At 40.9% G+C, this 25,074-nt stretch overlaps 1 pseudogene; it reads left to right on the top strand.

The window, feature by feature from the left end:
* The first annotated feature begins 733 nt into the window (after positions 1–733).
* On the top strand, positions 734–1,183 carry LOC113251716 (60S ribosomal protein L23-like; annotated as a pseudogene).
* Positions 1,184–25,074: the final 23,891 nt, after the last annotated feature.

The following is a 25,074-nucleotide window of genomic DNA, read 5'->3' as shown; positions in this document are numbered from 1 at the left end:
GGGCAGGGCGTGCGGCCTCCCACAGCCAAAGGGCCGCTTCACTCGTGCACGTCACTGGTCCAGGCCCTCTGGGCAGTTGGGTGGCTGCACTGGTCAAGTCAGTCACACTTCCTGTCCCGGGTAAGCCTTTGGGACGAGGGCTGGCAGTCCTCCTCCCTCTCATGCTACGGTCACAGACCTGACTCGCAGAGGTGGAGGAAATGGGAACCGTGAGAAGGAGGTGCCTCTGGGGAAGGGGCGAGTAGTAACCACCTTCAACAGCCCGGCCTCTTGCAACCTCGTCACACCTGTGGCCCGGGAGGCAGTGGTTCGAACATTCTATCACAACCTGGGACTTGCCTAAAACTTGCTCCAACACCATCGGCCCTCCCGGGGCCAAGGAAACAAAGAAGAATGCATGAAAGCAAAATGGGCCTGCCGTGAGAAAAGTCTCGCTTATGTTTTTCTGGTGGCAAAAGCATTTGGACAAAGAACTTAATAAGAGAAAATGAACAGCTTTAGAATGAGTTTATCGCTCCCAAAGCTACCGCAGGCTTTGTGGTGGCATTTGAAAATTAAGTTAACGTTAATTTAACATTAAAACAAGGGATTTAATGGAGGCTGAAGAATAAATTAGGCCTTTGAATGAGATATCTAAAATCCATTTTAACATGCAAGACAATGTAAAATAATTGCATTTAAGCAATTAGTTAAAAAAAACATTTTTTTTTTCGGTCCCTTTCCAGCATTCAAGATGTGCAGGCGAGGATGTGGTGGGGCCTCTGGTGCTAAACTCCCGATTTCCCTGGGTTTTCTGGTAGGAGCCCTTATCAACTGTGCTGACAGCACAGGAGCCTAAAATCTGTATATCATCTCTGTGACGGGGACGGAGGGACCACTGAACACACGTCCTGCTGCGGGTGGGGTGACGTGATGGCCACAGTGAAGAAAGACAAACCAGAGCTTGGAAAGAAGGGACATCCAGCAGTGAGAAATTGGATAACGAAAATCACGCCGGAGAAAAGATGGTGTGTTTCTCCATTTTGAAGATAACACAGTTACTGTGAACTGTTGTTCCTAGTCAACAATAAAGGCGAGAGATTTTGCCACCATGGGACCAGCCGCGAAGGACCATGCAGACTCGTGGCCCAGGATCGCATCCAGTGCTGGCCCCACTGCAGGATTCCCTGGTGTGTTTGTTTAAAAAAATGTAATACTGTTATTTGTTCCCCCTAAAATAATAAAAATAAAAGACATTTTATTATAATCATGCATTCACAAAATAGTTATGAAGGAAGATCTAGGGTCCACTACAGCGCTCTCAATATGAGGAAACTGGTCTTTGATTCAAGGTTAACGAATGCAATGTATAGATAACCATCAGGTTACTGAGCAATCTGATCTGTGACCGCTGCACCCAGGACAGCCTCTGGGGGTAGAAGAAACCAAAGCCACACCCTACAAACCCGCCAAAGGCACAGTCCCCTCTCCCTTGTCGGTTGGAATTAAACAGCCACGTACATTCATGTCTTTTCTGAAGAAACCAGCCAGAATTTCAGAATCTCTACTATCCTGTCTCAGCCTTCCTATTCGTAATGGATTTTTATTGTTGATACTGTTAGCTCCAGAAGATAATCCAGAAACTCATTTGTCAAAAGCAGCTTTAAAAATTTCGCTAACTAAAATGAATATTTTCCTGCAAGTATATCAAATTTATAAACACAGGACATGTGATTACAGATTTCAGATGATCAAACGGAAGTCTCTACTTTAAAATAAAGTACAAACAACTTGAAACAGGACATTCCTCTTTATCCATTCATCCATCCATCATCCCCCCATCCAGGTATTTATTGAGCGCTCCTACCTAGATCACTATGAGTACTGGCAATGCAAAGATGAACCCAACAGGCTTCTATGGAAGTTGGGAGTGTCATGAATATAAGAAACTGATTTATACACAGCAAAATTACTAAATACTGTCTCAGGACTTTTTTGGTTATAAGTGACACAAGGTCATTCAACTCAATTAAAAAAACTGAATTTATTGGTTCATATAAGCTTGGGATGGGTTCAAGGATGGATTAAACATTATTGTCAGAAATCAGTCTGCATCTCTCTACTCCACTTTCCTGTGTTGGCTTTGTTCTCAGATAGACTGTCTCTACGTGATAGATTCCTATAGGTCAAGTTTATGTTAGCCTTGCCACAGTCTCAGATGAAAAAGTTTACCTTATGCTTCTAGCAGATATCCCAGCATTTGCTTGTTCTGACTGAGGCTATCCCGAATCCAATAGACATTCAGGAGGATAAAATATTTGAGTGCCCAGGACTGGTCCATGACTCACTCCAGGATCCTGGGGAAAGAAGGTCTCGGCTCCATCCACACGGCATGACTAGGCTCTGAGGAAGGATAATCCCCTGAGAGAAAAGCAAGGTGCTATTAACACAATAAGGAAAAATGAATAATAGGCAAAAATAGTTGCTTCCTACAAATGTCATAAGGAAAATACAATTAATGTGTAGTCAGCATCCGGAGGGAAAAGAATAAAAGTTTTGTACCAAGAACGCTACTTTGCAATTATGGAAAATGTAAAAGAAAGGGAAGCTGAGGAGGAATCTGTGAACCTTGAGAAGAAGAAGAGGAAGAAGAAGAAGAAGAAGAAGAAGAAGAAGAAGAAGAAGAAGAAGAAGAGGAAGAAAAAGGAGGAGGAGGAGGAGGAGGAGGAGGAGGAGGAGGAGGAGGGGGAAGGGGAAGGGGAAGGGGAAGGGGAAGGGGAAGGGGAAGGGGAAGGGGAAGGGGAAGGGGAAGGAGGGGAAGAAAAGAAGAAGAAGAAGAAGAAGAAGAAGAAGAAGAAGAAGAAGAAGAAGAAGGAGAGGAAGAAGAAGAGGAGGAGGGAGGGAGGAGAAGGGGGAGGGGGTGAAGATGACCTGTGTGGCACAGGAGAAGAGAGGAGTAGATAAGATTAGAAAGATGAGAATGTTAGAGAAGAACATGTAGGACCTTAGATATTGTATGGACTTTGGCTTTTACTCTGAATGGATGGGAAGCAAGTAGGTACTTTTAATAAAGAGGGTCATAATATAACTTAGAGCTAAAAATAATCACTCTGCAGAAGCTTTTTATTTTGACGTAGTCCCAATAGTTTATTTTTGCTTTTATTTCTCTTCCTTCAGGAGACATATCTAGAAAAAAGTTGCTATGGCCATGCTGCCTGTGCTCTTTTAAGATTTTTGTGGTTTCAGGTCTCCCATTTAGATCTTTAATCCATTTCGAATTATTGTTGTATATGATGTAATAAAGTAATAAAGTTTCTTTATTCTGCATGTCACTATGCAGTTTACCCAACATCATTTGTTGAAGAGACTGTCTCTTTTCCATCAGGTATTCTTTCCTGCTTTGTCAAAGATTAATTGACCTTAGAGTTGTGGGTTCATTTCTGGGCTTTCTATTCTGTTCCATTGATCTATGTGTCTACTTTTGTGCCAGTACCATACTGTTTTGGTTACCACAGCTTTGTAATATAACTTGAAGTCTGGAATGAAAATACTTTAAAAAAAAAAAAGATTTTATTTATTTATTTGACAGAGATAGAGACAGCCAGCAAGAGAGGGAACATAGGCAGGGGGAGTGGGAGAGGAAGAAGCAGGATCCCAGCGGAGGAGCCCGATGTGGGGCTTGATCCCAGAACTCCGGGATCACGCCCTGAGCCGAAGGCAGATGCTTAACCGCTGTGCCACCCAGGTGCCCCTGAAAATACTTTTTAAAAAAAGGGTTTTTTCTTTCATTTTGCTTGCTTTATAACATAATATGTACAATACAGATATTTTTAATACTCCAAAGCAAAGAGTGGAAAGCAGTATTTTTTATACCTGAGTCAAATTAGGGAATTCTCCAGATTAATCAAGCCAAAGGAATTTAAGAAAATAATAACAAAAATAATCACTCTGGAGTAGACTACAGAGGGAAAGGCCTGAAACAAGGAGACCAGTGAGGGAACTTCTGCAGTAAGTAATCTAGGTTAGAGGTGATGGGGTGGCTAGGAAACTTTGGTTCGATTTTGAAGGTAAACCAACAAGATTTGATGAAAGATGACAAGATTTGGGTACTTTCTAAGAGGGTAGTCAAGGGTGACTGTGAATTTTGGCCTAAGGAAATGAAAGAATGGAGTTGCTACCAACTGAAATGGGGAAGACTGTAACATAAGCAGGTTGTGAGGGGTAGTGGAAGGTAGGAGTTCTGGTTTAGACATGTTGAGTTTGAGATGCCTAATTAAACATCTAAGTGGACATGGAGAGTAGGTGACTAGATATGCAATTCTACAGCTCAGAGGAGAGGTCGGAGATGGAGAGGAAATGACAGTTGGGAATTTGTCATAGTACAGATGATATCTAAAGCCATGATGCAATCACCAAGGGACAGAATGTCAACAGAAAAGAAATTGTGTATAAAGACTCAACATGGGGGCATTCCAGTCTTAGCAATTAAGGAAGCGAGGAGAAAATGGCAAAGGGATCTGGGACGTAAACACCAGTAATGTAGAAGAAAAACTAGAAAAGTATGGTTTTCCTGGAAGCCAAGCAAAGAAAGTGTTTTGGGAGGAAAAAGTCAAATATTGCAAGTGTTTGAAAAATATTCAAATATTACAAAACAAGTCAAGGTAGGTAAAGACCAATCATGGCAATTTTGGTTATCACTGTGTAGGTCATTAGAAGTTTCAGTGTAGACGTGGCAATTAAAAAAAAAAACTGGAAACAAAATTTCAATCGTTCTTTTATAGAGTTTTACTGTTACGTTAAGTACTTAGGTGATCTGCCCCTCTCCAAAAAAACCCTTTAATTTATCATCTAATATTAGGGATTTTTGAGGGAGCAAAACTGGGTCTGAGTCAGCCTTTACAGAGCGTTTTTCAGAGAAGATAAAAATCACAAAGTAGTAATTAAAATAATTGAGACCAAAGTATTTCCAGCCAATCTTAAATATATTATGTGTACTGTGTACATGCAATAAATCAGAAGTTCCCTATGTTTCTTTTGATATTAACACAAAAATACACCACCTTCTCCCCCTTCTTCTCCTTCTCCTTCTCCTTCTCCCCCTCCTCCCCCCCCCCCTCCTCCTCCTCCTCCTCCTCCTCCTCCTCCTCCTCCTCCTCCTTCTTCTTCTTCTTCTTCTTCTTCTTCTTCTTCTTCTTCTTCTTCTTCTTCTTTCTTTTTCAATAATACTTGTTAAGATTTCTAGTTCCAGGAAGGATAGAATCTTCCCACAGAAAGCAATTACAAACTCTGGAGGAAAGAATAGAAAGTATAGTTACTTGAGGGAACTGGGAAGAACCCAAAAAGTGGCAGAACCTAGGGGGGTTTCCTTTGAAATAACAGAGCCACAGAGAGTGAGAGCCATAGTCATACAACTTGGCCACTGAGGTAGTAGCTGAAAACTGTAGTCATATTGACTTGATATATCAAGGGGAGTTTGAAACTGCCAAAATGGCTGGAAATTCAAGGTGTAAATCTTTTAACTGAAGAAGCTATAGGGAAAGGGGTGTCCCCAGATCTTTCTAGAAACTTCCCTCCAGCTCTTGGCTCATCCCTAAACTGTATATGAATGGTGGGAACTCCAAGAAACATAGGAAGAAAACAACAGTAAAAAGACTGACTCCATATGTCAGCTCCTGTTCAGTGCACAGGAGACTGAGTTTGGGGTATGTATCCCAGGAAGTTAGAAGGGCTTAGTGCACACCTCAGGCATTCCATTGAAATCCTAGAACTATACCTTAGGAGTCAAGATTTCGCCCAGGATTAAAGAGTGCTCCCTAGATCTAGGGGTAAAGCCACACAACAAAACATAAAACCAAGCCTCCAATAACTCAAGTTGGCTTGCCAGCAATTTAACTGCCTGACAGAACCAGACTCCAACACCCTTCAGAGGAAGATAACAGAACTCAGAGTCTCTACAACATATCATTCACAATAAGTGGCCATAGAGACCTCAGCTAGGGAAACTAGACTTCCTGCCCCAATCCTCCCCTTCTCTTTATGGAGGGAAGTGCATGGAGACCCTGGAAAGTGTGGCTTTCTTAGTAAAAGTAAATCCTCTTGGCAAAATTTTGCACTACAAAGGAAGAAACACAGGATCACGTACTAAAGCTGCAAACCCAATCTGTGAGCTCTGAGACAACTTCAGGAGGAAGTAACATCCAAGCTATCAGTGAAAGACTCAGCAGGCCTGAGCCAGGAAGAGGGAAAAACAGATCAAATGCTTGGAATTGAGAGAATACATGGGTGTGGCTGGACAAGGTACCAGGGAAAGGAGGAGAGGAATTAGTAAGAAACAAGAGGACCAATAGGCAGATTATGAGGCCTTGTTCATTGTGTTAAGCAGGTTGGACTTGCTTTGAGAGTAATGGGGTACCAACAAAAGTTTCAAGAAGAGCAATACCATCAAAATTTTAGTGTCAAAATATCTTCCTGGCCAACACAATAAATCAGTCGGGAGAAAGTTGTGTTTGAAGTGTTCAGAAAATGTCCAGACTCCATAGGAAATTGAGTTTATTGGCCCAGAGCTCAGCAGAAAGATTTAGGTTAGTATTGATTCTTCAGCCTACTCAGAATCACTAAAACCGTAGAAGTAAATAAGATACACAGGGATCAATCTAGGAAATAAAAAGACCAATGCAGAAGCCTGAGGATCAGCAGCATTCAGGCTTCATTGTGAATGCATTAACTGATAGCACTGGCAAGAACATTCGTTATTGTACAGATGGGGCCTCCCTGCAATCAGTCTAAATTAGTAATCTTCCAACATCAAGTTCACTGGATTGATTTGTGTTTGTCTCTCTGTTTCAGACAATCTTTTGGAATAGCAGTTTTCAATCAGGGGATATTTAACAACGTTTGGAGACATTTTAGTCACCACGACTTAAGGGGGATGCTACTGAGTCTAGTAGGCAGAGGTCAGAGATCTGTTAACCAACCCTACGATGCACAAGACAGACTCACACAAAAAGATGTATCCAGCCCCAAGTGTAATTAGTACCAAGATTGTGAAACCCTGTTCTAGAATAACATTGCCACTGTTAGACCCCCTGGTCTGTAGACACTGATAACTTCTGTGCTTTCTTCCCAAGCATTTCCGTCAGGGGATACCAGTCTCTAAGGCAAACATCAAAGAACTCTCAAGTTCACTGTTAATGTCATATAACTGAATGAAACTAAAATCTGAAAATAGTTGTACAAATTTGGGGTGATGCATGTACTATAACTTTTGCCTTGGACTTAAATGTGGGAACACCAATCGAACAGTCTCAGAGGCAGTGGCGCATGACTTCCATAATGCCATGAATACAAGCCAAATAAAGTTATATAAGAAATAGACAGGTACTATCAGACCAAGAGGTACTTAATATTTTATGAAGAGAATGGTCTTTCAAGTCTTGGAAACAATGGTCTACTATTGATTGCTGATTTTGTTTCTGTTAATGGGGTAAGTGGGGATCATGTGATCAAAGGCTTAAAGAGGTGTTGAGAGTCTCATTTTCTGGATATCCTGATGCAGTGCTGTCCAAACGAGAGAGAGATGATGTGAGATTTGCCTGGAGATGAGCCCCTGCTCTGACTCGAAATCAGGGCTGGGCACTGGGACCCAACTGGAACAAAGGATCTTGTTGGATCCAAAGTTGCATTTAGCCTGGGGTTCTGATCAAGATGAGGACATGTAGCCAACTGGTAAGACAACAGAGCAAAACTCTATTTGGTTGGAGAACCAAAGAGCCTCCGAAGAGATGTGAGAGGAAGTGGGAGAGAAGAAGAGAAGTGAGGGAGAGAGGGGGAGAGGGTACGAGATATCCAGGTAAAATCTGATAAGCACCAAGTTTGTCCTTCGCTGAGTATACAGTGGTGATGTATTCAGGGAAAGGTGACTGCTACCAGACAGCTTTCCCACTCAGCCCTTTGGGTTCATACCTAAAATATGGCAGCTTCAGAAGAGCTGTTTCACTCAAAACTCTGTTAACTGGTTGATGAAAAGAGAGACATGGCTTTGGTACTGTAGGAGCACATGACACAGATTGAGGGAGAGACACTCCCTCCCATGTTGCCCAAATAGCAAGGCACCCCTCGGTAGATACCAAGGCCCTGTTCAGGCTCCTCCAACATCTGTCTCTCTCAGCACATGACTGGCCTGATTTGACTCAAACAGTCAGATGGGAACGCCTTCAACTCTCCTCTCCCAAACTCAGAAATTCACCTGGTTTCCTTCTATACACCTCCTACCAAGAGAGGACTCCTCTTCTATATGAGGCAGACTCCTGAAGCATTGTTCTAGAATCCAGGCACCTGCTCCCTCTCCAGAGACCATGCTGTATCACTTACCCTTTCTGCTAGCTCTGTCCTGTCAGCATTTGAGCATGCGCAATTGTCCTCCAGATTTACTTTAAAAAGAAGAAAAAGGACTCCTTCCAGCCACCATATCCACCAATTAATATCTTATAAACTTTCCTTTCTGGCCATGTTGACTTCAAAATAATTTATTACAATATTTCAAATATATACAGAAATATCTGTGTACCTACTACCCAGATTGAACAAATCTTAAACTTGTACATATTTGTTTTGAATATATTTGTATTTCCAAAATAGAACATTAGAGTTACAACTGAAATTCTCTGTTTCTCTCTCTGATCTCTGCTAGCAGATAACCACAACCCAGAAATTGGTGTGTATGCTATTTGTGAATGCTTCATACTTGTACCATATGGGTATGCAGCCATAGGCAATGTAGAATCTTATTTTGCAAGCTCTCAAACTTTAATTAAAAGGTATAATATCACATGCATTATTCTGTAACTTGTCTTCACATAAACTGTTTTTGAGATGTCACCATGTTGACCCCATGCTCTCCTTATTTCTATGCTGTTGCTGGCATGTATGACATCTTTTTTTTTTAAAACCTCATGACATATTCTAATTATTGTTTTATGCCACCAGAATTTGTGAAATTCACCTACTTATTTATCCCATCCCCTACTCATGATTTTTCTCTTCATATCGTATTTTCCCATCTGTGATTGCAGTCTTGTCTGAAGCGATCTTTAGAAGCTTCTTTACTTAGAAAGAGCTGTAGGGAAATGTGCTCAGTTTTCATTTGAAAATATCGTTATTTTACTACCATTCCAGAAAGATGATTTTGCGGGTATATAATTCCAGGTGTATAATTCCAGGTTTTTCTCTCAGCACAGTGAAGCTACTACTCCATAGTCTTTTGGATTCCATCTTTCAGTGCAGGAGTCTGCTATCAGTTTCATTGCCTTTCCTTTGGAAGTTATCCCTTTTCTCTAATCTGGCTCTGTTTAAAATCTTATCTTTGCCTTTGGTGTTTCTTTATGAAGTACAGGGCATGTTTGCTTTTGTTTTTGTTTTTAATTCTGCTTTTGTGGGAATCCACAAAGCTGCACGATGGCTTCTTTTATGCCTTCTGGAAAATTTTTGATCATTGACTGCTCAAATATTGCTTCTGCTCCTTTCCCTCTCTTCTCTGCAATTTCTCACTTGGCGTAATCTCTTAATTTCCCTTAACTCTGTCAGACTTTTCATTTCTTTGATTCTGTGATTTATCCTGGACTTTTTCCCAGACCCATCTGAAGTTCAGTAATTCTCTTTTTCAACTGTGCCTAATCTACTATTAAACTCATTCTTTGTACTTTTCTATGCCAATCATTATATTTTCATATTTAGAATGCTTTTGTTAATATAATCCATTCTATTTTATAGTCTTTTACTCTTTGTTTGCATTTTAGTCTTTTCTGCTTCTTAAAGCACATTGAACGTACTTATTTTACGTTGGGTGTTTCTAACTCCACTATCTGAAATCTTTTCAGGTCAAATACTTATATTTCTGCTGGGTTTTATTCATTATGCCTCATTTCCTTGTATGTGTATATAGGTATGTGTTATTTTTTATTGTAGGCTGTATTTCCAGAACTTTATCTGTTGAAGTTATTTGAGACCTGGTTTGAAAGCGAGATCCCCAGGGAGGTTTTGAATTTGCTTCTGCTACATGCCTGGGGGAATCTACCAGCCAGAATCAATTTAAACTAAATTCTTGGCCAAATGGTTTTTTTTTTGGACTATTTGGGTGGTTTGATTTTGGACAAGCAAACCTCCATAAAGGTTGGTGTGTTGTTATAAATTTTAAGAAGAGTTTCTTTTTTCTTTATTCCTTTTATCTACTCAGCTCCAAAGTTTGAGATGGGCAATTTTCCTTACAGTTCCCTGGTGGGGTGGTTGGTGATGAGATGGGTGGTTTATTTCTGCTTACACTTATTGGACAGTGTGGCCATTTGGAATATCAGCTTGAAGTGGGGGCAGAGGTAGGGTGAGGGAAAGTGTTCCTACTAGACTCTCTACTTTGGACAGGCCCTGGACTAACCAGGTAGAGCCACAGAATCCAAGATTCAAGGCTGCCCAATTCGGCAAATGCACTTAAGGTGGAAGTTGGCTTATATGCTCTGTTTACTCCTGGGTACCTGATTTTATTTAGATTTTGACCTCTGACTATTCCCAATGTGCCAATTCAATGATTCTTTCCCCAGTATTATATATGCAGAGTTCCAGCAGGAGAATCTGACAGGGTCCCCAGCTTGTCATTCTGCTGCAATTGCAGCTCTCACCCACTCTTTACACATGGTATTTTTAAGGTTCACGTTCATTCAAGTCCCTCTCCTGTTTAAAACCTGTCATGGGCTCCATATCACCCTAAGGATAAACCCACGGTCTTAGCATGCTTTGTAAGCCCCTCCATCCTGCCTCTATAACATCTCCAGACTCCTTTTTTATCAGTCATCCCAAAGCACCCTCTTTTTACTGAAGCTGAATTATATTACTTTCAGTCTTCACAAAACCCCATGCCCTTTCCCTCTCTAAGTTTCTAAATGCATTGCCACTCATTCTTCTTTCCTTCTTTCTTCCAGGCCCCACCTTTTCTTACCTAACTCCTATTTGCCCTTAGGTTTTAGCCTCAATGTTACTTTTTCTAGAGAGGAGTCTGGACACAGAGTCCTGCCTCGTTGTTCCTACTTTATCTATCATGAGGTATTTGCATGTTTGCAGGTCTGTGTTTCTGAGGTCCAAGATTTGTGCGTTGACTTCCCTGTGCTGGAACCCTCTAGTGCGGTACCTAGCACTCAGTTGCAGTGCTGATTCTTTGAAATTAGCTGTTTTTGGAAGACTGTTCTGGAACTCTGGTTATCACCATGATGATTCCTGTCAGGAAACAGTGGTAGACAGGGCAAAAATGGCGGTGGACCGTCCTTGCTATAGAAGTGACCATCAGGGGGCGCCTGGGTGGCACAGCGGTTGGGCGTCTGCCTTCGGCTCAGGGCGTGATCCCAGTGTTATGGGATCGAGCCCCACATCAGGCTCCTCCGCTGGGAGCCTGCTTCTTCCTCTCCCACTCCCCCTGCTTGTGTTCCCTCTCTCGCTGGCTGTCTCTCTGTCAAATAAATAAATAAAATCTTTAAAAAAAAAAAAAAAAAAGAAGTGACCATCGGAAGCAGAGTCTAGGTGCCAGGTGGACAGGTGTCTGGGGGCTTCAGGGACCAAGCTCAACAAACACAGCAGCCTGGTGGGTATAGTGGATCCAGCCAAGGGAGTCTGCAGTAGAAGGGGAAGCAAATGGCAGATAGCTCTGAACAGCTGAACACTCTCATTCGTGGGCAAGGTTGAGCCAGCCCCGGAACTTCCCAGAAATCCTGAGAGACCTTTTGCAGATTAGAGTGCTGAGGTAGCAGCAGAGCCAAATGTGTGTAATGAAGCACGTCATTCCATTGTATCTGCAGGCAAGTGAGGCCTAGGGAAGCCCACTTTATACCCAGAGAGTGGGTCCCTCAACGAGCTTACTAACTAGTGGGAAAAAGAACAAATTAACAAAGCATTAACTCCACAAGATGAGAACTCTATAAAGGGGGCACCTGGGTGGCTCAGTTGGTTAAGCATCTGCCTTCGGCTCAGGTCATGATCCCGGGGTCCTGGGGTAGAGCCCCGCATTGGGCTCCCTGCTCAGCGGAGAGCCTGCTTCTCCCTCTCCCTCTGACTCCTCCCCACTGCTCATGCTCGGTCTCTGTCTCTCTCTCTCTCAAATAAATAACATCTTTTTTAAAAAAACCCTAAACTACCTGCATTAACATAAAGGGGACCCCTCTCACTAAGGAGAAAGAACCCACCATAATTGCTACTTCTCCTACTGTCCCTGCACACTAAAAGCCAAAAGTCAGCATGGCGTATTTGGAATGGATGGCTTCCCATACATTTACCCTCGTGGTGTATGCTTACCTTAACATTCAGATTATTTTATTTTCTAATCTTCAACATTCTCATCTTCTTCTCAGCGAGAGAAATACATGACTGGAGTTTTGGGGATGAGGAAGGGAGTAGTGAGAGCAGAGTCTAGGAACCATGAGGCCAGTCAAAAGGATTTGTGTGTCAACCAGGTTTCTAGATTCTTGCTGAGGGTAAAGCAAAATCCTCCTATAATTAGGCTCCCTAGAGTTTTTGTCAAGTTCTGAAGTCAGTGGTCTCTGATAGAGCCCCCGTGCTCATTATATGAGGTCCAAGAAGATAATGATTAAACCAGGATAGGGAGATGGCCTTTGTCCTATTTAAAGAGAGTAAAGCTTCCCACTCTATGGGATTCTGAGCCTAGTTTTACCAGATTTCTGGTCTTCTAAGACCCCTCCCAAAGTCTGAATTTTTAAACATTGACTCAAAATCTTTAACTCTTTGAGGACAGATGGAACATTTGTTATTCATCAGATTGTGACTTCTGATCAATACACCAAGATATGAATATCCTGAGCCAACTGAGCTGGGACCCCCACTCTAGTGCTCTCTGAAGAAGAATCCTTTCATTGCTAAATCCCTTCTTTCCTCGCACCAGTCCCCTGGTCATTTTGTGAAGTCAGTAGGTGTGAACGGTGTATTGAATTGTCCCCAAGTTGGCCCAGGGGATAACAGTGCACCCCTTGCTATCAAGTCTCTTCAGACAAGCACGGAGAACAAAATGGATAAAGGAACTAGCTGTTCCTAAGACTAGAACCACCGTATCCCAACAGCCCTGTGGAAATTCCGGAGAAAGTACGAATAGAGACAAGATAAAGCCATCTGTGGAATCATGATGCTGCATTCATCCTAACCAGGCTCATGCCCTTGAACTGCAGGTGCTGGGGATGGCGTCTGTTTACAGATTAGGCAGTTGGAGATGGCTAAAAGTATTCATCTCTTTTACTACTTCCTTCAGTATGTATAATATTAGCAAAATGTCTCAATGGCTGGTAAATCATCTTTAATTCCTTTGGAACTCATCGTAGTAATATTAACCATGATGGATTCTTGTGGTATTTAAAGAACTAGATTGTCAATTAGCTTTTATGAGATACATCACAGTCACCAGCCTTGTATCAGACCTCCTTTTCAAAGAAGCCGGTTATTAAAATGTACAATAATTTGCTTTTATTATAATCTATCTAAAAGCCAAAGCTAGTCTCCAAAATAATTTAAAGTTTTAAGTTGCAATCTAAGAGACCTTTTCTTCAAAATGACTGCATAATATAGTGTCGCCATTCTTGGTTAATTATTTTGCAGACTGTGAATTTTAGTTAATCGTTTCTTGCAAGGACCAAATAACATAGGTGCTTCCTAACAGCCTCTTTGGGAATAACTACTGTCCTTTCAGAAGCTAATTAATCAAGCCATGCTCGTAAAAACTTAAGTAACTACCCACCAGGGTGGGAGTCCCCTGAGGCCTCCCCACTCCTGGAAATCACTGGCCCATCGTGTTGACCTTGGCAGAGAGAAAGGGCAGTGAGTCAACTTTGACTTGGCACAGCACCCACCAGGGACCTTCCATGCTATCCGGCATGGTCATCTGCTCAAGATAACCTGATATTTTAAAGCCTCGTCCTCCCTGCAGGTGCCCTTCAGAACTTCAGAACCAGTGCTACTTACAGCTTGAGACAAAAGTAGATGGGCTCTGGTAGAAACATGAGAAGGTGAGGAACAGCCCAGTTCTGTTTTGAATTCAATACATAGCTATGATTATTTAATCAGCATTCACCAAGAACTTGGAGAAAATCAAATCAAGGAAATACTGCCCCTGCCCTTCACAAATCTATGGGCCCATGGTACAGACAGGTACACCCGAGCCAATGGCAAGATGAGGCAGAATTTGCAACTTCGCCCTGGGCAGCTCCAAGAAAGTTCCCACTCCACCATCAAATTAACACGTTGAACTGCAATTCATAGACTCTCATCTTTCTCTCCTAGTAGCCTGTAAATTCCCTCAGGGCAGGAACCTTTCACCTCTGTCTCCGCATACCTTACACAATGCCAGATTCAGATTTTTTAATGAACAAATTAATATAACAACAACAAGTGACATTTAATAAGCATATATTATAAGCAAGTCCTAGGTTGGGTGCTTTACAAATATCTCATGTAATTCTTTCAAAAATCCTACAAGGAAAACTCAAGGAAACTATTATACTTTCTGTTTTACTGATAAGAAAATTGAGATTTGGAGAAATCAGAGTAATTTGCCCAAAATCCACAGCCTTTAAGTGGCAGAGTTGGCATGAGATCTTCAGTCTAGTTCCTTGGTTTATATTTTTGACCGTTATGCATTACTATTTCAATAAAAATTGCAGCAAGTTTTGAAAAGTCACACATACACACACACACAAAAGAAGAGTGATCCATTTCAAGCTAAGGTAGGAGGGAGACTGCAAACTGTGCCATAAGATCATGGAAAAGTTCCTGGGAGTGGTGGCCCTGCGCTGGTCCTTCAAGTGTGGGAGCGTGTTGCTCAGCATTCCCACCTGGAGAAGGGTCATGCAGAAGGCAGGGGGGGAGAAGCTCAGTATTGGTGTGAGGGTGTGAGCATGAGGACTGGATAGACTGGCTACAGCTCAGAGGCAACTCCTAGAATCACTGCGGCTGGTGTGATAGAGAGCTCGAGGAAGAAGCCCACTGCCACTAATACGACTCACTCAGCAGCCCACTGACATTGACTCAAAGGAAGCACGAGCTGAGTCAGTGCACAGAATGATTCTCTTCCTCAGTGCTCCCCTGTGTGCATGTAGACACACACACACACACACACACACACACACACACCCCGTGACAACTATAGGGAGAGGAAAAAGCTCGGGGGCCAATAGCCTCTGGCTAGGGGAGATAACATTTCAGGCCTGATTTAAACCACCCATGTGTCAACATTTCCTGTTGATGGGCATTTCACAATGAATGTCCTAGGCTTGGTTTTATCAAGCCTCTTCCAGCCGCAGCTCAGAATTAGGGGTCAATGTTCAGGGGAGGAGGAGTGGGCAGGGAAGGCATTATCAGGACAGGTGTGTAAGTGGGACAGGTCCAGGGACCAGCGCATCTGTACATTATTTATCAGTCAGTTTGTTTACATAGCCACAATCCATTCTCTTGAATGCAACTGGGGGGCGGGGGGATCTGTTAGAGGGATGAATTCGAAGTATATTACAAGAGCTAACACAAATAAGTAACTCAGTTATGAGGGGGAAGCCCCCTCTGACCCATCATTTTGCCAAAATGAACTCCTCATGGTTGAGTGGCACTCCCCACCTTTCCTGAGATTAGTTTGAGCTGGCTCTGGAATATTTATTGGGGAGACCTTTCATTATAAAGCAGCCAAGTACCAGTTACCTGAAATATATGCAAGTTTTTAAAGTCTACATTCAAGGTTTAAAACCTTTTTGCTTATGAAAAATGTCCTACCTGGCCTCTCCCTGTCTCATTTGGGAGATTAAATGGTAGCTATATAGTTGAACTGCGATTCGCTTGGCTCTGAAGAAGCCATTATCATTGAAATTCAAGACCCTTGATCTAAGGTGTCTCGGAGAACTATTGTACGCTATATACTATACATTAGAGTGCGGACTACAATGCAAAATTAGTCTTTGTAAAGAGTTACAAGAGAAGGCCTTGTATGAAACACAATATTGTTGTCATGACAACTGATCTGCATGGGTAGTATGTCACCAAGGAAGTGTGGAGTCTGGATCATTCCAATCACAGGAACAACTGGAGATAGTCAAGACTACAGCAGGTAGGGTATTTTCTTCTGCTATTAAGGTGATTTTTCCTCTTGAGTGAACAATGCAGGAAGTAGAGTGAACAAAGCAGAGGTAGACTCGGTCCGGGAATCCTTTACAAGGAAAGTAAAAGCCAAAGAAATATTCCAGCAGGGCAAAGGTCAAGATGGGAAGTGCCCAAGAGAGACAGGATTTTGCAAAAGCAGAGAGCAGAATTTGCAAGGTCATTTCACACCAAACAGTGACAGGAAAGTTTCTAAGCAGAACAGGAGAAGAAAAAAATAAAAAGGAGAGAGAGAGAGAGAAAGAAAAGGAAAGAAAGAAGAAAGAAAAAGAGAAAGAAAGAAAGAAAGAAAGAAAGAAAGAAAGAAAGAAAGAAAGAAAGAAAAAAGAAAACAGAACAGAGGCTTCATTAGAGATTTTTGCCCCCATAAAGTTATGCCATTCTGATTTCAAGAGGTGTTAAAAAGTTGTTACTAAGGTTCTGATCTTTTTTGCATTCCTATGATGCTCTTCAGATCTATTCATCAAGTAATATACTACTCTGTGAATATCAAGTGTGTGCCTAAAACTATGCCGGTCACCAGAGGGTGTAATTCAGCAGACTGTCTTCAATAGAGTCACAAAAGCTTGTTAGAAATACAGTCCTGAAGTCTTCCACAGATCCATTTAGTCAAAATCCCTAGGGATTGGGCCTGGGAATATAAACTTTAAAAAGAATATCCCAAGTGATTCTTAGATACACTAAAGTTTGAGAAGCACTACAATATTGGAAAACAAAGCAAATTTAAGGTGTGATCCCTGAAATCTAGAAGCATATAGTCTAACTGAGGAATTTAGATAATGCTTAATAGACTCGGGGGGGAGGGGGGGGGGGCTATAGTACCTTAAAGACAATTACAATTCAGAAAGTCCTTAAGGCAACATTCCTTGATCTTAACTTCCTCTTCCAGTCAAGTGTGTCTTTCATTTTATTTTTTAGCTTTCAGATGACATTGTCTATTTTCTACTTAGCATTTATTTATTTGTGTGCCTATAACTTAACTTCCTTGAGAACAGGCGCCATGCCTGATTGATCTCTAATTCATGGTGCTTGAACGGATAATGTATGCATAAACGGAGGGAAGATGGGAAGAACTACAAGGGCACAGTAATTAAGAATGTCTTCCTAGAGGAGAAAATTCTTGATGTAAAAACAGGATTTTATTAAGCACAAAGAAGAGGGAAGGGTGTGGGCAAGTATGGGAAATCACATAAACAAAGTAACAGAGGCAAAGAAGGAGTATTGCATATCCTTAAATACAAATGTATTAAATGCTCAGAGCAATAATATAGATTCAAGAACATTTCAATTTAAAAATCCCATTTAAAAAAATCCCATTGAAAATTGCATTTCAAAATATAAAACACTTAGGAATAAATCTAACAAATGTGTGTAAGACTTCTATACTGAAAATTATAAAACATTGTTGAGAGAAATTAACAAAAGTCCCAAATAAATTGAGAGATATACCATTATCATGGACTGGAAAACTCAATATTGTTAAGGTGTCAATTCTCCCTAAACTGATCTATAGATTCAATGCAATACCAATAACAACCCAACAGGCTTTTTTTGGGGGGGAGGCTGGTAATTTTAATTTAAATTTTATTTAGAACTGCAAAGGACCAAGAATAACAAATAATCTTGAAAAGTAGAACAAAGCTAGATGACCGACTCACCGGACTTTAAGCTTTACTATAAAGCTATGATACTCTATATAGAAAACCCAAAAGACTCCATCAAAAAAACTGCTAGAACTGACCAATTAATTCAGTAAAGTTGCAGGGTACAAAATCTATCTTCAGCAATCTGTTGCATTTCTATACACCAATAATGAAGCAGCAGAAACAGAAATTAAGGAATCAATCCCATTTACAATTGCACCAAAAACAATAAGATACCTAGGAATAAACCTAACCAAAGAGGTGAAAGACCTGTACTCTGAAAACTACAAAACACAGATGAAAGATGACACAAAGAAATATAGGCAAAGATTCTTAGCATACAAAAAGAACTAACCATTAAAAAAAAATTGATAATTGGATTTTATTAAAATAAAGAATCTTCCTCTCATCAAAAAAAATGCCATTAAGAAAATAAAGACAAGCTATAGACTGGGAAAAAAATAATCATAATATATCTACCTGAATATATATATATATATGTGTATATATATATACACATATATATATATATGCATATACATACACATTATATTATACATATATAATATATATGTACATTATATATACTATACATATATTATGATTATATATGTACATATATTATATATAATACATATATTACATACACTATATACATGTACCTTCTACATATTATTATATTATGTATATAATACATGTATATTATGTATATATTATGCATATGTTATATACATGTATTTTCTACAACTCAATTATAAAAGAATAACCCAGTTCTTTTTATTTTATTTTATTTCATTTTTTTAAAGATTTTATTTATTTATTTGACAGAGAGAGACAGCCAGCGAGAGAGGAAACACAAGCAGGGGAGTGGGAGAGGAAGAAGCAGGCTCATAGCGGAGGAGCCTGATGTGGGACTCGATCCCGGAACGCTGGGATCACACCCTGAGCTGAAGGCAGACGCTTAACGACTGCACCACCCAGGCGCCCCATAAAAAAGAAAATATATATATATATATATATATATAAACAGATGTATTACAAATGAAGATATACAAATGGCTAATAACCACATAAGAAAATGCTCAACACTATTACTTGCCAGAGTGATGAAAATTAAAACTATATTAATTTAGGGGCACATGGGTGGTGAAGTCATTTAAGCATCCAACTCTTGGTTTCAGCTCAGGTCGTGATCTCAGGGTCGTGAGATGGAGCCCCATGTTGGGCTCTGTGCTCAGGGCAGAGTCTGCTTGAGAATCTCTCTCCCTCTCCCTCTGTCCTCTCCCTGCTCATGCTCACGCGCGCTCTCTCTCTCTCTCCCTTTCTAAAATAGATTTTTTAAAAACTGTTTTAACTTAAAGCAACGACAAACCACTACACACCCTTGTGATGGCTAAAATGAAAAAGAGCAACAGCCCTAGATGTTGGAGAGGATGTGGAGACACCAGAACTCTCGTGGTGCAAGTATACATGATACAATTATTTTGAAAACAGTTTGAGAGTTTAACATTTTAAGAAAGTTAAACATATATATTACGAACAAAAGTTTCACACCAAGGTGTTTATCCAAGAGAAATGAAAAGATATGCCCACAATAAGCCTTATGAACAGTGTTCATAGGAACTTTATTCACAATAACCCTAAACGGTAAACAGTCCATCACAAGCAGAATGAATAAACTATGGCAGATTCATATAATGGACCATTACTCAGCCAGAGAAGATTAAAAAAAAAAAAAGCCTACTAATGCATGCTATCAATGTGGATACCTCAAAAATATTACACTGATGAAAGAAGCCAGACACACACACATGCATACTACTTGGTTTTATTTATGTGAATGCCTAGAACTGGCAAAACCAGAGTAAAAAAGAAATCAAATCAGTGATTTGTCTAGAAGGAAGATACAGTGGAAAGGGGCACAAGAGAACTGTCTGGGGTGATGGTAATGTCTGTGCCTAAAAGTGGGTGTAGATTACATGAATATAGGGATTCATCAAAAACAGTTCAAACTGTACGCTTAAGATCTGAGCATTTTGTGTTTGTAAATTATATCAATTTTTTAAATCCATAATTGCTACACTGTTCAGGACAAATGAGGCTATGCCGTGGCAACATACAACCCGTAACTCTTCACAGCTTCGCACGGCTGATGTTTACTTCTTGCTCCGAGTGCACTGCCAATCTGCGTAGCTCTCTTTCAGTATTGCCTCTCCGCATCTCACCACGCAACCTCCTCTAGCTTCCTTGACGAGAGAGAGAGATTGGTGAGTCATGCAGAGGATTTAAGCTACCTCAGCCCAGACAGGACTTAAGTCACTTCCCCTCACATCCTTTTGGCCAGGATCTAAAAGGCCCTGACTAAATGCAAAGGTTTGGGGAATGTAGACTCCCAAATACTCATGAAAGAAAGAATTATCAAATATTGAACACTAGAAATGCCTGCCCCAGCCCTGTCCTCAGAGCGCTTCCATTTAGGAAAGAAGAATAAAATTTAACTTTCCATATGCTGATGACTACAATTTTATTCCTGTGCCCCGATCTGGTCTTAGGAAATAAGATGCCCATCTTTTCACAAGGAAGATTCAGTAAGTGATTCATTCACTCCCCTCCTGCAAACATGGCTGAGCCAATACTTCCTGGTAGACAAAAGTAAAGAACTCTGTGAAAATGCCACAACAATAACAACAACAACAAAAATGAATTTGTGACATTAACGGAAGGAATCAGAGCAGATACCCACCCAGGAGACACCTGGTTCATAGCGCTGCTGGGGTAACTCTAAGGGACATGCAGTCACAAGTGACTGGCAAACTAATTCGGTCCAAAATAAATTATGATTGGAAATAATGGCCATGCTGTGCCCACGCTGCTGTGGAGAAATCAGACATAACAAGAGAAAAAAAGAGGATGTTTATCTGGTCCAAAGTGACAGTTTGATGCTTGTCAAAAATCATCTTCATATTCCTAAGACTTTCTGATTTTGTAGGCGCCCTGGAGGAAGGTTCATTGTAGCACACACAGAGAAAAAGGGAAAGACAAAGCCTGTTTTGCAGTTCCCTTTTCTGTTTGAAATTTGCACAAAAGGTCTTGAACGCTATGACAATTGGAAGAGGAAAAAACGTTTGGCAGACCATACAGGTGAGATGTCAGGGATTCTAGTTTTTAAATGTCTGGGAGACACTGCTGATTAATTTTGGCTGAAACTTGAAAAAAAAAAACGCAGGCACATTTTCTAAACCAACATGTGGAATTTTCTGATCAGGTAAGCACCCTTAAAGTTCAGTTTTGCCAAGAACAGTAAGAAATTAGATTGTGTAACTGTTCCCACAAATTGCCCAAAGGTTACCTCCCGTCCAGTAGACAGGGACTGAGGTTGCGTAATAGCTGAAGCCCTGCTCAGAGAGCGAATACACAGAATGCTAATATCTCTGAAGAATTTCCATCCACTTGGGAAGAGAGATGTAGCCTGATTGCAGGATGGGTTAAGAATGTGTAGCATATAAACATATCATCAGTGTTGTTGATCTAGTGCCTGTCTCCACTTATTCTGGAAAATTGCAGGAGAATGATTGCAGAGTACCAAAGAAAGGCTGTCAGCTGTGAATCTGATGATTAGCATGTCTTGTTTAAATGTGTTCAACCAAAACCAAGCTGGAATGGCCAAGCCTACCTTTGCGTTGTGAGGTGCCATATTGGCACACCCTACTTGGGCTATTGACTGATATACAGGTCAGGACTATTTCTGTTCTAAGTGAAGGATAACCCAACTAAAACTGTCTTATGGAGAAAAAGAGATTTATCTAATTCACATATCTGAAAAGTACAGGCATAGACTGTCATGTACAGCCGTATCCAAGCCCTCAAATGATTTGCACTCATTCTCTTCAAATTTTGTCTGTAGTGTCTTCTATACTGTTTTAATGTCGGTTTCCCCCTGATGTCAGTATAATGCCAACAGTCCCCCATCTACATCTTTATGGTTTCAAGTCTGATAAATACCTAGGCATTTATTTTCCAGTAGCTTCTGCACACATTCATACTCTTGGACCACTATCTCCATCTTGATGTAATGAAACAATCGCTGTAGCCAGGAGATATAATTATGTTGATTGGGTAGGTTTGACTTGCATGGTAACCCCTAAACCAATTAATCACCTGTGACTACTAAGATTTGGTAGTAGTCTGACTGGTTCAACCAGAGTCACATGTTCCACCTCTGAACTGGATGGAACCCCACCTGAACCCCATGCCCTATGAAAATGGAGGAGAGAAATAGTTCCCCGTAGCAAATTCGAGGTACTTAGAAGAAGCAAAAATGGATCCAGGGTAGAACAAAAAATAGTTAAAAATGGTATCCACTATATCTGAAACAATCAATATATTTTAATATTATATAATGGAGACACTTTTATAGAAATTGAGGGTGGGTCCCATGCCTAATTCTGAATATTGTAGATTTAAAGGATTGGGAGGAACATCCGATGTCATAAAACCAATTCCAAATTCTGACAAGTCGCAGCCAAATATTTAACTTGGTAAATGGAGTTGAAAAATACATGGAGGAGTGCCTGGCTGGCTCAATTGGTGGAGTGTGCAATTCTTTTTTTTTTTTTTTTTTAAGATTTTATCCATTTATTCAACAGAGATAGAGACAGCCAGCGAGAGAGGGAACACAAGCAGGGCAAGTGGGAGAGGAAGAAGCAGGCTTCCAGCAGAGGAGCCCGATGTGGGGCTCGATCCCAGAACGCCGGGATCACGCCCTGAGCCGAAGGCAGACGCTCAACTGCTGTGCCACCCAGGCGCCCCGGAGTGTGCAATTCTTGATCTTGGGGTTCTGGGTTCAAGCCCCACACTGGGTGTAGAGATTACTTAAAAATAAAATCTTGAAAAAAAAGAGCATACAGCATCGTTGGCAGATCCTTGTGCAGTCTAGGGTTCAAAATATATTTCTTGGGTAAATTAAGGGATAAAAAATATTTACAGAGCTCCTTGGTTCAATCACAGATCTCCTTCTCTCTTAAGGATTTAAAAAAATAAAAGTCTCTTTAAAATCAAGAATACACTTAGGTCAGTTCTAGCTCCAGTAATGGTACAGCAGTCAGATTACTAACCCTCCCACCAATAACAAGTATAAACTTTGGACAAAATATAAGAAAAACAACTCTTCTGAGGCACTAAAGAGCAACAAAAAGCAGGAATAAACTGGAAGAGTTATGGCCCTCAACAACAAGAAAGTGAACTAGGTGAAATTCAGATTACCTCCTCTTTTCAAGAGTCCTACCAACTTTTCCAAGCTCAGAGTATAGCACTCTGGCAGGAAGTGACTGTCTTGGGGCACCCGGGTGGCTCAGTCGGTTAAGTGTCTGCCCTTGGCACAGGTCATGATCCCACAGTCCTGGGATGGAGCCCAGAATGGGGCTCCAAACCCAAGTAGAGTCAGGCTCCCTGCTCAGCAGGGAGTCTGCGTCTCCCTTTCCCTCTGCCCCTCCCCCTCCGCTTGTGCTCTTTCACTTTCTCTCTCTCTCAAATAACTAAATAGAATCTTAAAAAAGGAAAAAAAAAGGGGGGGGGGAAGGTGGCTGTCTTCCAAGGCTGAAGAGTCAGAGGTTGGAGTTTGGAGCTGCCAAACACAACTAAAAATTAAGGTGGGGTGGATTCCCAGAATGAGGGGGATCCCCAGTATTTGTGTACAATAGCCTTCAAAATCTTGAATGACTCCTAAACTTCATATATGGGTGACAGTGCTCCCCAAAACCAAACATTTAGCAACTGCTTGAAAGCTAAGAGCTGAGCAGTTCGCAGCTCCTGGTGCTGGGGAGACAAGTGTGAATTTCAAATCCCACCAAGTTAGAGGGGCTTGTTCAACACCTTGAGCTACCCACTGAAATCTCAAGAGTGCCGCCCCTTTTTAATAATAAAAACCATAGATTAGGAATAAGGACTATATCCCAGTAACAGAGAAAAATCTGAACTAGGCAGTTTCTATTAAAGAGCTTCAGTGTTTAAAAGCAAGCTTCCACAAGATCAAGATTACTCCCCAGTAACTTAACTTCTTGTTACAATAAAGCCTAACAGTTTTCAGAATAGGATAACAGAATCTAGAGTTTCTATAATTTATCATCACCAAGGTTAAATGTACAATAAAAAAAAGTTATTAGACATGTAAAGAAGCAGGGAAATGTGACCCATAATCAAAAGAAAAGTAATAGGGGCAGATCCATAGATGAATCAGGTGTTGAATTTAGCAAAGATATTTAAATAGCTACTAGAAATATATTTAAATTTACAGGAAGGGGCACCAGGGTGGATCTGTTGGCTAAGCATCTGACCCTTGATTTTGGCTCAGGTCAGGATCTCAGGGTTGTGAGATCGAGCCCTGTGTCAGGCTCTGTGCTGGGCGTGGAGCCTGCTTGATTCTCTCTCTCCTCTCCCTCTGCCCCTGCCTCCCTCCAAGTCGCACGCGTTCTCTCTTTCTCTCTAATAAGCAAACAAAGAAATAAATAAATTTACAGGAAAATATAGACATTAAAGTGAAGAAGGGACATATTTTAGAAGAGATATGAAAATGCTAAAAATTGGCAATATTAGAAATGAAGAAACACAATACCCGAAATGAAAAGTGTATTGCATGGGCTTAATATCCAATTGAACAATTCGGAAGAAAAAAAATCATTAAAGATAGACCAGTAGAGGGGCGCCTGGGTAGCACAGTCGTTAAGCGTCTGCCTTTGGCTCAGGGCATGATCCTGGCGTTCCCGGATCGAGTCCCACATCGGGCTCCTCCCCTGGGAGCCTGCTTCTTCCTCTCCCACTCCCCTGCTGTGTTCCCTCTCTCGCTGGCTGTCTCTCTGTCACATAAATAAATAAAATCTTTAAAAAAAAAAAAAAACATAGACCAGTAGAAATGATCAAAACTGTAACCCAGAGAGAAAGGGGGTTCTTTAAAAAAAAAAAAGAGTCTCAGTAAGCTGTGGATAATTTAAGTGGTCTACCATATTTAGGTACATTATAATCTAACTATTGAAAACCAAAGGTGAAGAGAAAATATTTAAACCAGACAGAGGAGGGAAACATGTATTATGTGCAAAGAAACAACATATGAATAACAGCTAACTTCTCATGAGGAACAATGGAGACCAGAGGACAGCTGAAAAAATATGCTTATAGTAATGAAAGGGGGAAAAAGTGTCAACATTGAATTCTATATCTAGTGAACTGTCCTTCAAAAATGAAGGCAAAACTAAGGGTTGCTGGAGGGGAGGGAGTTTGGGGG

Source organism: Ursus arctos, unplaced genomic scaffold (assembly GCF_023065955.2).
Source record: "Ursus arctos isolate Adak ecotype North America unplaced genomic scaffold, UrsArc2.0 scaffold_19, whole genome shotgun sequence".
In the NCBI taxonomy this organism is placed as follows: domain Eukaryota; kingdom Metazoa; phylum Chordata; class Mammalia; order Carnivora; family Ursidae; genus Ursus; species Ursus arctos.
Note: the sequence above shows the minus strand (reverse complement) of the source record. Positions and strands in the feature narration are given on the sequence as shown.